This window comes from Pholcus phalangioides, unplaced genomic scaffold, assembly GCF_987345545.1.
Source record: "Pholcus phalangioides strain wild (caught in Gottingen) unplaced genomic scaffold, Ppha-v1.0 ptg000011l_1, whole genome shotgun sequence".
Lineage (NCBI taxonomy): Eukaryota > Metazoa > Arthropoda > Arachnida > Araneae > Pholcidae > Pholcus > Pholcus phalangioides.
The window spans coordinates 6,522,944-6,537,627 of NW_028301604.1; the positions used below are offsets into that span (position 1 = coordinate 6,522,944).

The 14,684-nt window shown below is 33.9% G+C and overlaps 1 long non-coding RNA gene across 1 annotated transcript in view; it reads left to right on the plus strand.

Annotated features, from left to right (window-relative positions):
• LOC149079992 (uncharacterized) overlaps positions 1-14,684 on the plus strand; it is a 142,212-nt gene that overhangs the window by 21,804 nt on the left and 105,724 nt on the right. The gene's annotated exons all lie outside the window — the stretch shown is intronic.

The following is a 14,684-nucleotide window of genomic DNA, read 5'->3' on the forward strand; positions in this document are numbered from 1 at the left end:
TTTTCTAGTCTCCGCTACGCACGTAAAAAAGAACTTAATGCTTTTAATTAACTCATGTTCAGTTAATCAACATGCTGAAACCGAGGAAAAACCTACATGGATCTGAGTCCATCACTTACAAGAAATCCACAACATCATAGGAGATAAATAGAAATCTAACCGTTTAGGAGATAATTTCGACATTTAATTTTCGTAATTTCCTCATCAGCGTGCTTTCTTAAAAAAACACATATGATCTATATTCAATCATGATTAGTCTATCTGGAAAACATCTAAAAACTGATTTTTAGACCTCGACCTCAGCATTTTAATATTTAAAACTGATTCTATTGAACAATTCCGAAACTAACATATTTAAGCATTAACCGATTAGTAAGACTCATTAAAGAAACTCGCTCATTAAAGAAATAACTTTAAAACCGAAAAAAACATGTTATCCAACTTACATGAAAACCTATATAATTCTATAAAGAAATGTAAGAATCCTAAAAATCACGAAATTTTAAAATTATTTAAAAATGTTAAAATTCATTAAAATGACAAAAACTGGAGACAATATTAAAACAAAAATAATAATAGAAATATCATACTCACGAGATTTTTTCTTTTCGTTGCTTTTTTTTTCCCTGGAGGATGTATGGAATCGGAAAATTTGGATCAGCCATTCTTTGGAAGCGCAGCTGGCGACAGTTAGAGCTGAAACGGAAAAGCAGGAGAAACAGGAGGTGGAGGAATAGGAAAGCATTACACACACAAACACATATTTGAAGGGAGAGACACAAATAATAATACGTATAAAAAAAAAAAGGAGTCTGAAGCAGGAACGGTTACGGTAGATGGCGGGGATAGAGCCCAGGAACAACCGAATCTGGGAAAAAAAATATAGAATATATAAAGGAGAAAAAAAGCTGGGAGTGGGGGGGGGGTGAATAATGAATGTATGTGAATAGGCGACAAAATCGGCAATGGCTTCTAGTGGATGGGTAACCGCGCAATCGGGACCATAACTCAACCGATAGCGGGGACTGGAAAATTATCACCAAGTATAACGGTGGTTCGTTTTAAAAAAAAAAGTACATAGAATTAACTAGATAAAAGTACCGCGGAAACAGTCCCCGATACCTACAGCGAGTATAAAATTTTAGAGAAATAATGAAGTAAAAATACCACAGATTCAAATCAATTTCAAAACTAAAAGTTAAGAATATACAATCGAATAAAAAACGGAATCCATTCCACCATGAAGTCACATCGAATTCATGTAGGAATTCCATCGATGAACTTTTTTTTAGGGATGTAAAAGCATTTTTGAGATAGGTCAATTGAAACTAGAAAGATTCTGGTATGAAATACGAGTAAAGGTCGAAAACAGCCACTTCACTTTTAAAATACGGAAAAATAAAGTGAATCCAGGAGTAAAAAACAACCGTCTTGGGTAAAAAAAAAACAACAAAGAACGGCAACAAGGACTCAGAGGATACATAAATCTGGATGGAAAAGACTTGAGAGAAAAGCGTTTGATAAACTCATGTGGGAAGAAAGCAAACAAGAGATTCCCAAATCCCAACAAGAGAAAAGTATTATATAAATGTCGACTAAAGTTACTGTGAACATCGAGAGAAGAAAAGTTTAAAAAATAAAAATGAAGGGGAAAGAAAATTTATATATATATATATATATATTCCTCCAGTTGGCTTCCGAATGTACGAGAGGATCGCGAATACAAAAATAAAATAAAATAAAACAATAAAACTAGAATAAAATACACGGAGAACCAAAAGCGAAACGTCACGAAAAGCTAAAAAACATATAGGAAAGTAAGGGGAAATAAGGAGAGACAGAGGGAGATAAAAAGAAAACAAAACTTCAGGGTAAAAACTACGGCGAGAGACAAAAATGGGAGATTCGAGGGAAAAAAAACGGAGAAAATATACCGAGGGGGGGAAAAAAAAAATGAAAATAAAATAAGAAAACCAATCAGCAGCTCCTGAAAGTACAGGAAAATCGAAAGAAAGAGGCCCTTCCCTTTAAAAAGAACAAATTGCGCGCCGAAAAAGTGGATAACAACGATTCTCGCAAATAGTCTTAGAAAGTGTCGAAAAATATTTTTCAAACAAAATATGGAGAATTCTCTCCTTTCTTTTAAATAGAAAATTAAAACCAAATATTGAAATCCCAAAATTCTGGATAAGAGAAAATAAGCAGAAACGCGATTGGGGAAGTCGGAAAACGTCCTAGTAGAAAGAATTAAAAAAAAAAAAAAAACGAGTTTTCCCTCATGATAAAATTCAATTTAAATGAGGAATCTCGGATAACGGGAGAAAACTTTCGAAACTTCCTCAAATAGACAAAGCACGTCTACGGGATAACGATAACGTGAGCATGTAAGCTTAACGGGGAAGGGGATAACAATGAGGAAACTCGAGAGAACTGAAGGAAAGGAAGTTTTTTTTTTTTTTTTTTTTTTTTCCGGTATGGAAAAAAAGGAGCAACGATGGAAAAGCCAAAGGGACTCCTAGAAAAAGCGAGCGAGCGAGCAAGCAAGCGAGGGTCAGGCAGGCAAGCAAGCATCAGGGAATCTCTGAGATGATCAGAGTTAGAGGAGAGCATAAGGTAAGGGATGATGTTCACTTTGCGAGTACTGGTTGCAGTTCTCTGTCAGCGAACGGCCGAGCACCCGTACTTATGGGTAAGCCAAGCAGCGGGAGAGCGTCACCATGGGAACCAATCCCGATTATGCTAGCACACCCCCTTACCGGCGCATACACCATTACGCAAGTCGTACAGCAGCGCCTCCTCCGACAAGCACCGCTTACTTGATGAATGTGCTCCGGGACATACAACTATTGCTGGTCCGAGATTATTTACCAAGATATTATTATTATTATTATTATTATCATCATTATTATTCTTTTCTCTTTCCTTTCCTAAAAAAGGGAACTAAGAAAAGATATATATATATATATGTAACAGCTATTTTATCTTCTAATACATGCGTACGTATACAGTACATACGTACTTTGTTAATTAATTGATCGCGGAAAGTAAATTTTATTAGAAAATTCACGGAAATCTATAAAAAAAAAAAATGCGACGAAAGTTTTTATTGTAGTGAAAAGTTTATTTTTGAGAATATGGTTTTTTTTTTCTTTACAAATTTTTATAAAAAAAAATTCAAATTATTGATTTTTTTCATAAAATCCACAAATTTCAAGTCCATTTACAAAAGCCTGGAAACTTTAGATGGTCTAATTTAATGAACATATGTTACGGTTAATGTGGTATATATATATATATAAATCCGTTATTATAAATAGTAACCGGTATTATTATGCATACTTACCAATCGTCTCGGGAAGTTTGAGAAATTAATCACTTTTACTGGTGATTATACATAAAACCCACGTGTGGTTGGTGAATTTGATAAATATTAAAAACATTATCATTTTTAGTAGCGATTATGCATATAATAATCAAGTGTTGTTGCTAAATTTGATAAATACTTGAAATTTGTCGGTGAGAGTGAGAAAGAGAATTAAATATGACAAAAATTGCAAATGAGTCTAGTACACTAAGTGTGATGAGTATAGTCGGACCCCGATACAATGATAATAAACTTTACGATCATGCCTCGATATAATGATACAATACATGCATGAATTATTATGTATAGTGTATATATGATATAGTATACTTTATCATGTTTACCAACGACGCGACGCTTGGGTATTATGAATAATCACCGGAAAAACGGATAAATTTTTTTGAACTTATTAAACTTACCAACGAAGTTTGGCTGCTGGGGTACTGGTATGCATAATCACCAGTAAAAGTGATATATTTCGGGAAATTTAACAAACATACCGAAATGCTCGACGATTATGCATAAAATTAACAGGTTCATCATGTATAATAACAGCATTTATCGCATTTACGTAACACATACATAAATATCTTAAAAGTGTTAAAAGAAATCACATTTTAGCAAGAAAACTTGATTTATTCCCATTATGTTCAGCTTAATGAATTTATACGAGTTTAAAATTTAGTAAATTTAATGAATAGAGAAAAATAATTACTCTAATGAAAGAAATGGGGAAAAAAATCAATACAAAAAAAAATGATATTTACATTGAAATTTTTAAATTGCAACAAAAATATTTTAACATAAAATAATATCACCAAAATAAAATGTTTAAATTTAAAAAACTTAAAAATTTCACTATAAATTCCATTTATATAGATATTTTTACCTCTACTCAAAAATTATTCTGTCTAAATTCCTATGAAACTGAATGAATTGAACAAAATTGAAAATTTTTTCAGAAAATCCAATTTTCCCAGTAGTTTAATTGAAATTTATAAATTTTTAGATTCAATTTTCTACGATTTTAAATAAAATATTCCCTGCTAAAAGTATCTAGAACATTTTTTAAAAATATTTTTATTTAGATTAAAAATATGTACATAACAAATTAGATCGTTTTTACATTTATATTTCCAATTTTATTTTTGATGTACACAAATTTTTGTAAAATGTGGTTTCTAATTTATTATAGACCACACAAAACAATTTTTGTAGTAAATCAAAGGTTCTCACAACCATTAGGAGAGTGTGTGCGGGACATATCATTAATTAAAAAAAAAAAAAACGTGTCGCTCGGGCCACTTAATCAAGTGATCTGGAACAGCAGCACGGGCCACTTAAGTGATCTGTAAATGTGCCGTGGGTCACTTGAGTGATCTGTAAATGTGGTGAGGATGGCTCAAGTCCTCTGAAACTGTGTCACGGCGATCTGTAAATATGGCGTGGGTTACTTAAATGATCTGGGACGGTGCCACGGTTTTAAATTGACTGATCTAAAAGTGCGCCGCGGGACTAATAAGTGATCTGAAATTGTGCTGCGGTGATCTGTAAATATGACACGGGTCGCTTAAATGATCTGGAATGCACTTCGGTGTGCTTGAATGAGCTGGAACTGTGTGACGCTGATCTGTGAATATGCCATAGGTCACTTAAATGATCTTCAACTTTACCGCGGGTCACTTAAGTGATCTAAAAGTGTGCCGCGAGGCAACGGAGTGATCTGGAACTGTGCTGTGGTGATCTGTAAATATGTCGCGGGTAGCTTAAGGCCCCTAGAACTGTGTCACGGTGATCTGTAATTATGCCGCGGGTCGCTTAAATGATCTGGAATTCGCTTCGAGGTGCTTGAATGATCTAGAATTTTGCTACGGTGATGCGTAAATATGCCTCGGGTAGTTTAAGTCCTCTGGAATTGTGTCACGGTGATTTGTAAATATGTCGTGAATCACTTAAATGATCTAGTACCGTGCAACAGTGATCTGTGAATATGCCCCATGGGACATTTGAATGATCTTCAACTGTACCGCAGGTCACTTAAGTGATCTAAAAGTGTGTTGCGAGACTACGAAGTGATCTCGAACTGTGCTGCGGTGATCTGTAAATACGCCGCGGGTAGCTTAAGGACTCTGGAACTGTGTCACGGTGATCTGTAAGAATGCCGTGGGTCACTTAAACTGTCTGGGATTGTGCCACAGTAATCAAATATGTGGTGAGTCACTTAAATGACGTATGACTGTGCCACGACGTTCTATAAATATGCCGTTCGTGGAATTGTACGTACAGCGTTCTGCAGGACTAAGAAGTAACCTGGAACTGTGCCTGCGCCAAGTGATCTGCAAATGTGGCGCGGACCGCTTGAATGAGCTGGAACTGTGCCGCGGTGCATATGTCGCCGGAGGTACCTAAATGATCCGGAATATGCTGCGGACACTTAAGTAACTGTGCCGCTTCGTTCATTTTTACAGGATTAGGTTTGAGGTCGCGGGCCACATAATATGACTCCGAGAGCCATATCAGATGCCACAAAGGGCCACATCATATGACTCCGAGGGCCACATCAGATGCCTCAAAGGGCCACATCAGATGCCTCAAAGGGCCACATCAGATGACTCCGAGGGCCATATCAGATGCCTCAAAGGGCCACATCATATGACTCCGAGGGCCATATCAGATGCCTCAAAGGGCCACATCAGATGACTCCGAGGGATGCGTAAAAAGTTATTAAATAAATAATAAATGAAACTTCTGAGTAAAAATAGATGCCTCAAAGGGCCACATCAGATGACTCCGAGAGCCATATCAGATGCCTCAAAGGGCCACATCATATGACTCCGAGGGCCACATCAGATGCCTCAAAGGGCCACATCAGATGCCTCAAAGGGCCACATCAGATGACCCCGAGAGCCATATCAGATGCCTCAAAGGGCCACATCATATGACTCCGAGGGCCATATCAGATGCCTCAAAGGGCCACATCAGATGACTCCGAGGGATGCGTAAAAAGTTATTAAATAAATAATAAATGAAACTTCTGAGTAAAAATAGATGCCTCAAAGGGCCACATCAGATGACTCCGAGAGCCATACCAGATGCCTCAAAGGGCCACATCATATGACTCCGAGCGCCGCATTTGACCCGCGGGCAACGGGTTGAGCATGTATGTAGTAAATAGTATTTTTTTTTTTTTTAGTTGTTGTTTCTCTAGATTTTAACGTGAAATTTAAAAAGGTACTTCCCCTTTGAAAAGTTTAACAGAAAGTGTTTATTTAAATAACAAAGAAAAGATGGTTTTTTTAAAAAAAAAAAAAAATGCTTTTACACTGAATTAATTTGAGCGCGCTCTGTTAAAATCTCCCCCTTTTAAGTTTTTTACGCGTCGTCTTGTCTTAATCCACTTGCACAAAGTCTATCGATAGTTATTCATTTGAAAAGGGTTGAATAGTGTGAATTTCACTCACACGCTCTCTCTCTCTCTCTCTCTCTCTGTCTCCCCCTCGGAGGGGACCAAATGACTACTAGCACTATACGTAAAGCATGATGAAATTCTCCTGAGCAAGGAAAGTCCGTGGGCCAACTAAATTCACTTTCCATGTCGTCAGAACTTCTACAACGACTTTTCAGCAATATTCTAGCTTTGTGCGAGGGGCTGAGTAAGGAGGAAAAGATTTTCCCCGAACTAGAAAGGGTTTCGGATTGTCGATAAAATGTCAAAATTTTCCAGTGCTTGTCCAACTTTGGTTCCATGTTCGCTTATGTTAAACGACACTTGCCATTTAGTGCTCATTCGTCCATGCGTTTCTTGAACTTCACCAACTTCGCGAGTTATATAGCTTTTAGTTTCATTTAAACGGAGCAGGAAAATTTCAGACGTTTTCGTGTTGTGCAGTTCGATTCACTTATCTTTTAAAGGAAAAATATATATTATATGTTGTTTTTGTGGTTTTTTTTTACTTATTTCCTATTTATTTCGGTTTTTTTTTTAAATTTTTATTTTCAAAGACGTAACTGTTTCACGGTTATGGACAAGGAACGATTTCCATTAATTAGATTTGCGTGTAATGACTGAGAATCTAAAAAACATGCGTAAAAAATTATTAAATAAATAATAAATGAAACTTCTGAGTAAAAATAGATGTAATTTTGTTTTAGTTTTACTCCTTTTGTTCCAAAAAGAGCGTTTTTGATATTTTATTCCGACAACATGCAAAGTTGTCTGATGTATTCCATTAGCATACCACTAAATTTAAAAATTAATTCAAAGGAAAGTGTTTGATATTTGTTGAAAGAATATCGATTACATTGTGATACCCTTTGGTCACTTTTCGTATATTGAAGTGCAAAATTTTAATAATAGAATGTCTTCTTCAGTTATTATTTACCTATCTTAAATGGACTCTTTTTGCTGTTATTTTTTTATATTTCACATTAATTTTGGAATCGACCCCAGAATGTAAAATATCTAGTATATAACCTTTCGAAGAGCCTGTGTTGTGTCTCGATAGATCAGCGTTTGCTCATTACAGAATACTGATCATGCATGCAATGCACCATCTCTGAGCATACGACATAGTTTTTAATGCTTGGGAATGCCCTGTGTAAACATTTAGCCATTTTTCATAACACATGCGAATGACTGCCTTTTTTCCATGCCAGTGACTACGTAAAACATACGAAAATCTGCACATATATATACGCAACCAGCCTTTCCAATCCACGCGAACGTTTGTGTAAATATTCAACAGCAGTATTATTAACACACACGGATGTTTGTGTAAAGATGCGACCAGTATTTCTAATGCATGTGAATGTTTGTACAAATATGCGACCAGTATTTTTAAAGAATGCGAATGTCTTTGCGGCAAAATCTTCATGCATTCATAAGAGAGCTTCTTTATCATTTTTCGGTGTTGTCTACATGATCATATTACAAATTTTCAAGTAAAAATACGTAACTAGTTATCCTAGACACACGACTATGACGAGCATGACCAAGCATGACAAGGAGTGCACGACTCCTTAACATGCTTATGCAACGACATTAACATCTCACAGTGTTGCTACTAATTTCTTCAATACATCGATAATTAGTGCATTGGTTGCCATCATAACAATACTGCAGTTTCTATATCAGCTCAAATACTCATATTTAATAAAACTTTCCGTAATACTCATGTCGGAGAAATTCAATTTTGAAACATAGCGAATCAATTAAGTATTGATATCGATAGGGCACAAAAGAGTTATTACGCCTTCCGGCTTTATCTCAGGAAATTAAATTTTTCCGACGCTTTTCAAAAAATCAAAACAAAACTTTGGTGAAAATTTTATTCATTTTTTAAACATTTAAAATGAGGAGAAAAAAAAAACAACGCTCAAAGTTTTTGTATCTATAAAAAAGCAATGTAATGCACTTCTACCTCCATACTCCAATGCACAGGGGAGTATTACACCCCTAAACAGTATTAAAAAACTTTTTGTAGGTGTTCATAAGCAAGAATGTTTTGCAATTTTGTTTTTCAAGAACCAGAAACAAATAAGTAAATTTCATCTCGAAAAAAATTGATAGTAGTCTGCAGCTGAACGTGAAATAATTTTTTTCCCTAAAAAAAAAATAAAGTTTTCCACTTAGTCTGAAACTTCCTACACCTTTTGGTAAATTAAAGTGAATCCATACATAGTATTTAAACTTGGAATGGGATTTACTTGTCTGCTGTAAATTAAAAAAAAAACCCCAAGAATTTTTAATTTTTTTAAGATAACTTACTTCCAGGTGTTTGTTTTTTTTTTTGAGATTCGGTTGTGTGAGTTTTTCTTATGAATAAAAAAAGCTACGCAAAAACTATCGAGTTCAGTGGAGAAAAAAAAAAAACCGTCGAAAAGCTAAAACAAAATTTATAAAAAGTAGGTAAAAACATTGAATGAAGTTGGGAAAAGAGAGAGAGAGAGAGCATCTCTTACATGCAATGAAGCACGGTGCGTAACAACATGGGGGTGATGATCCTAAAACAGTGACATGCCGGCAAAAGTTCTAGAAAAATATTTCTTCTCCCTGCAGTTTTGTACTTTCATCCACGTCGGGGAATTGAGAGTCATCTGCTTAAGTGAACTGGTGACGCCCCAAGGGGGCACTTAACCTTTAGCCCCTTTGCAGAACGGTACATGTCATCTAGAGAGCGCATACTTCGAGTCAAGAGACAGAACCTACACTTTTGTCGACGGCAAGAGTATCTTCCGCTTTCACTGAAAAGTGAATAAAATATAACGCATACTTACTTCATCCGTAAAAGAGTAGAATGCGGTGATAATGGAAGTCTACCATCCTCAAATAAAACTCCCTTTTTTTCCACATTGGTTTGGTGAATAAAATAGAAAGAACGAACCATAGACTATTGATATACAACCCTCGATATAGCGATATTCTGCGGACCAACAAAAAATATCGTTCTAGAGGGATTATCGTTATTTCGAGAGGCGATATATTATCACGATGTGCCATCAAATTTATGCTGTTGTTTGCATACTTTCTAAATTATCATTGTTAGTAAAGTTGACGCCGCTTATTAGAATTGCAGTAATATTATCATTCGGGTACTAATATGACTTTTTCAATGAACAGAACGGACCAATATCATAACAAAGGGGAAAATTTCGTTAAAAGTTATTGGCACTTCGGATAATGTTATCATTTTTTTTCGAGCGAATTTTTTTGCGCATACCAAAGCTAAGGTTTAATCTGCCTTCAAATGACTAATTTCACAAAAATTTTTGAAATAATTTTTATGAATTCATTTGAAAAAGTTCAGTTATTCTAGAATCCAAAACTGTTTCATTTTTATTCCTACAGTGTCTAAAAGCAATTGCCAATTAAGTGAAATAAATTCAATGTTCTTAGCCTGAAAACGAAATATTTAAACGCAAAAAATTTGATTTCTGAAGCATTTTTTCAAAATATCTCAATAAAACTTTCCCACCGTATTTTAAACGGCTCCGGCTGTGCAACGAACTTAAGACTAAGCGATACGTTGGAAACTTTTTTGATTTACATGATTCTGGATTGTAAATATCCAGTTTTTCTTACGAGAAATGTGTATTTTTTCACATATCTCAAAAATATTTTCATAGTATTCTAAAACTTTTAGTTCAGTGCACAGAAAAATGTCATAGCGATAATCTGTGCGAAGAACTTGTTAATACAAGCAGTAGTTATAGTGCACAATGTCTAGCAGAAGTACTGGAAATATGCTAATTTTACGTATAAAATAAGCAATAAATTTTTTTTTGCCGAAATATTAATATGATAAATATTTAGTTTCTAAATTTTATACCATATCCAAACCAAAACCACATTAGTTTTATCCAAAATGACTTTTAAAAAGAAAAAAAAAAGTGTCCCGAAGGCAGGCAGTCCCCTTAACCCCAATATGTTTTCTCCCTGTGAGTTATCGTTATCAGGCTGCAAGACTATGCAGGAGTCTACAAGGTGTTCTCCTCCCCACCCTAACTTAATGACAACCATTTTCGTACATGATGTCGTAATCAGTTTGTAGTATTTGCTGCGATCCACGTGAAGCTGCTTTTGCAATGGCCTTCCTATAGTCAAATGAATGACGGAAAAAACTTTTTTCTTAAGTTCTTGATCAGTTTCCTTCAGTTGACTAGATTCAAATCTCTTTTTCCGAGAGACATTCTCAAGGAATCTGTGAAACGTATTGTACATTAAAAAAAATTGTAATTCGTGATATACATTTGACAGTTCCATTCTAATGACTCACAATGGCTGAATAACAAAAAATGCAATATTTTAGTCCAAAGGGAAGAAAAGCCCAGTGTTAGAATAGAATTTAAAAAAAAAATGGAACGATTGAGAATATTTTACAACAAATTATATGTGGGAAAGGAAAACAGAGTTTTCTCGTTTTACCCATTCTCATTTATCATAAGTCCTGTTCGACTAAACGGGACGTAAGGTCACCGTACTCGCAGACGACAATTTTCCGGATATAGTTATCATTCGGTTATTGTAAGTAGAAACTTCGAGTCCCGATGTGATCAGGGCCGTCTTAAGAGCATCATGGGTCTCCGGGCCAAGTGGTTTTTCTGAGGCCCTAGCTGGTAACTTCTCGAAACATTCAACTACATCTCGTTTTTCTGAGGCCCCTTTTTTCTTGACGCCCCCGGCTGTACCCGGGTTGGCCCACAGCGTTAAGACGGCACTGGATGTGATCACGGCATGGACTGCACTACCAAAAAATGCGCTTTTGAGCATTCATTCACCGCAAACAATTTAAATGATTGGTTCATGAACAAAATTCAGTTAGATGTATTGCCCTTGTGTGTTCAGAGGTTTATCGTAATACACTTGAAACACCAACACCAAAAACTTCATCAACACTTTAGGTGATCAGATGGTGTGAAATACCGGTTTTGTCAGGCGTACACGGAAGAACTAGAATATGTGACGACACAAGAAACGAAGATTTGATCAATTTATCTACTGTTAGGAAGTAGTTAAAAAAATTAAATTTTGAAAATTATTAAAGAAATATGCTAATGTACAAAAATGATTCAATTAGATTTCCAAGCACATAGCTTAATGGTATTTAGCGCTAATTTCTTATAATTATTGAGAGCATTAACACTATTGTTTGAAAAAAAATTAAATGATGATAATTAGAATTTTTTTTAAGTGACTAAATTTTTTAACCGCTTTCTTTTAAATAATTTAATAACAATGAAAAATTGAAATTCCAAAGAAAGATACATATAAGAAACAAAAATTCAAAATCTTGTTTTTAGAGCGTGTTAAGTTGAAGTAAAAAACCTTAAAAATCATTTTGTGACATTCGTTCATTTTTATCGTGATTTGCAGAAGAAAAATATTGATTTCATCAGAAAAAAGTACTAAATTCAAGTTTTGTTCTATCATCCGAAAGAAAAAATCAAGTAGAACCAACAAAATACAATCCAAAATGAATGTTGCTGAGGTGTTCATATACCGTACGTATCACTGAAGATATTTATTTTAAGACTGTCTTGAAATTGAAGATCTACAATATCACTTTCACTCCTTTTTCGTTGAATCACACTTCAGAATGAAGGCTACTTTAGATAAGGTTTTGTTTTCTTTCCTATATTATGGCTTAACAACGATCTTTCAATTCGACTTGCAATTCTTACTAAGGTTTGCCGAATTGCATCGGCTTTCTTCGGATATTTGTTTCGAATACAGGTGATTCCAAAAACAAGACATTTTCTTGTATTTTCTTTTCTATCAGTATAGAACTTTTTTTTCTTCTAATAAATATCCTGAATTTATTCATTTTTTCGTTTCTTTTTTAGTTTTTTAGTGAGAAAATTACGAAATTGTAGATATTTTCGGCATTTACTTTTATACAGATGAAGATATGTTCTTTTAATATATTTTAAATTAGATGTATTCTATTAGCAAGATAGTTCTTAAAAAATTCTAGAAGTGTGTTCTGTTTTCGCAATTTGAAATATTGAATTAATATTTCAAATAAATATTTCAACTAATATATATATATATATTCAAGTCACTAAACAATTCTCGCATCATTCTAGCATTTTATATTCTTAATTCATGGAAGACAGGGCAACAATTTTAATTTGGTTTTTGAGCATGGGGTGTCCGTACAAAAAAGTTAATTTTTATTTTATTTTAATAACTATACAACCCCTCAATATGAATGACTGATCTGAGGATATTTGATAATGATTAAGCATAACTTATATTGCTCGTACAGGTAAGCTTCTAGATTTAATTCTCAGTTATTCTAGGGTTTTCATTGTAATATGATGTGCACCCCTAAATAAATACGGTACCCCTTAGTATACTGTTAAAAAAGAATCCCCAACTATAATGTAGAGTTTATGTAAAATAAATTAGATCATGCCCGATACATTAAAATTAATGACAACTTTAATAGTGGTTATTTAAGCAAATATGGTATGATAATGATGCGAGATAAAAAAGAAAGCCAAACACAAAGTTATAGAATTGTTGAATTCCAATGGGCACCAAAAAACGCAGAAACACGTAATAAAATTCCGTTAAACCTCTATGGCCCGTTGTATATTCGAATATACTTACATGACAAATGCATGGTCAAAAAACACATTATACAAATTTCTTTTCTCATCTTTTTTGTATTTCATAATGTAAGTATATCTTTTAGTATAATGTAGTGCATACCTATTAGTGCCATTTTACTACAAAAAATGCAATACAGCTATATAAGTATAATATTTTCTTTTTTTAATCTAAAAGAAATTTATTCCTTGTCAGTGTCATTCTTTTAGAGCTGCTGAAATTTTACGTGTTCATTTGATTTATAAGATCAAATCAAATTGATAGAACTAGAAATAGAATTCAAGGTAAAAAACACAATTTTGCTAAGCAAGATCCTATCTGTTTATAAATAACAGAAAATTAAGACAAACGGTATATTTTACCCTTAATTTTGGCTAATTATAACTAATAAAAAAATCCACTCCAACTAATTAAATTGCTGTGTTGATGAATTGTTTCTATGAAAAATATGCTGACGGCACCAATCTACACCTGCTTTTGTAAAACTAAATCAATATATTTTTATGGAGGAATTGCACAAAAAATTCGGTGAATGAATTTCAACATTATGCAAATAAATTATAGAACAGTATCTATACGATATATTAATGAGGTTTTGCTTTTCAAGTCAGCGAATCTTTTATAAAAATTTGTATGCAGATTGAATGAATCTATAACAACTTATGTCTTACGACCCTAAAAGCTTATTATTATGCGTTTATCTCTTCTATTTCTTGGTGTCGTTTTCGAAAATTTCTTAAAAGTGTGTGATTGACATTTTCTGTTAATTGCGTATTAGATTTTTTAATTTCTGAATTTTGTATGAATATAAAAAACACTCCAATAGTTTCTAATAGATTGCGAATGTTTTCTATAGCTGTGAAAAGGTGGATGCGGAGTTTATTTCGCACTCTATATATATTTACAGTGATGATGTGCAGTGTCCAGGAATGCTGTGAAATTAGTACGATAAACTATTACTTCATTCTCTTGAACCAATCTGTTTAATTGAATCATCGAGGTAAAACATGATGTACACGCAAAAAGTACGAAGTAAATGGAAAAAAAATGAGACAAAACAAAAAAAAAAACATTTCATGGGGGAAAAGATAATGCGGAAAAAACGAAATAGGGATTTCCACAAAAGCCGAAAATTATACAGTTTGCATAGATAGAAGAAAAAAGTGAAAACGCATCTGAGAATGGAAAAGAAATCCAGAGAAAAGA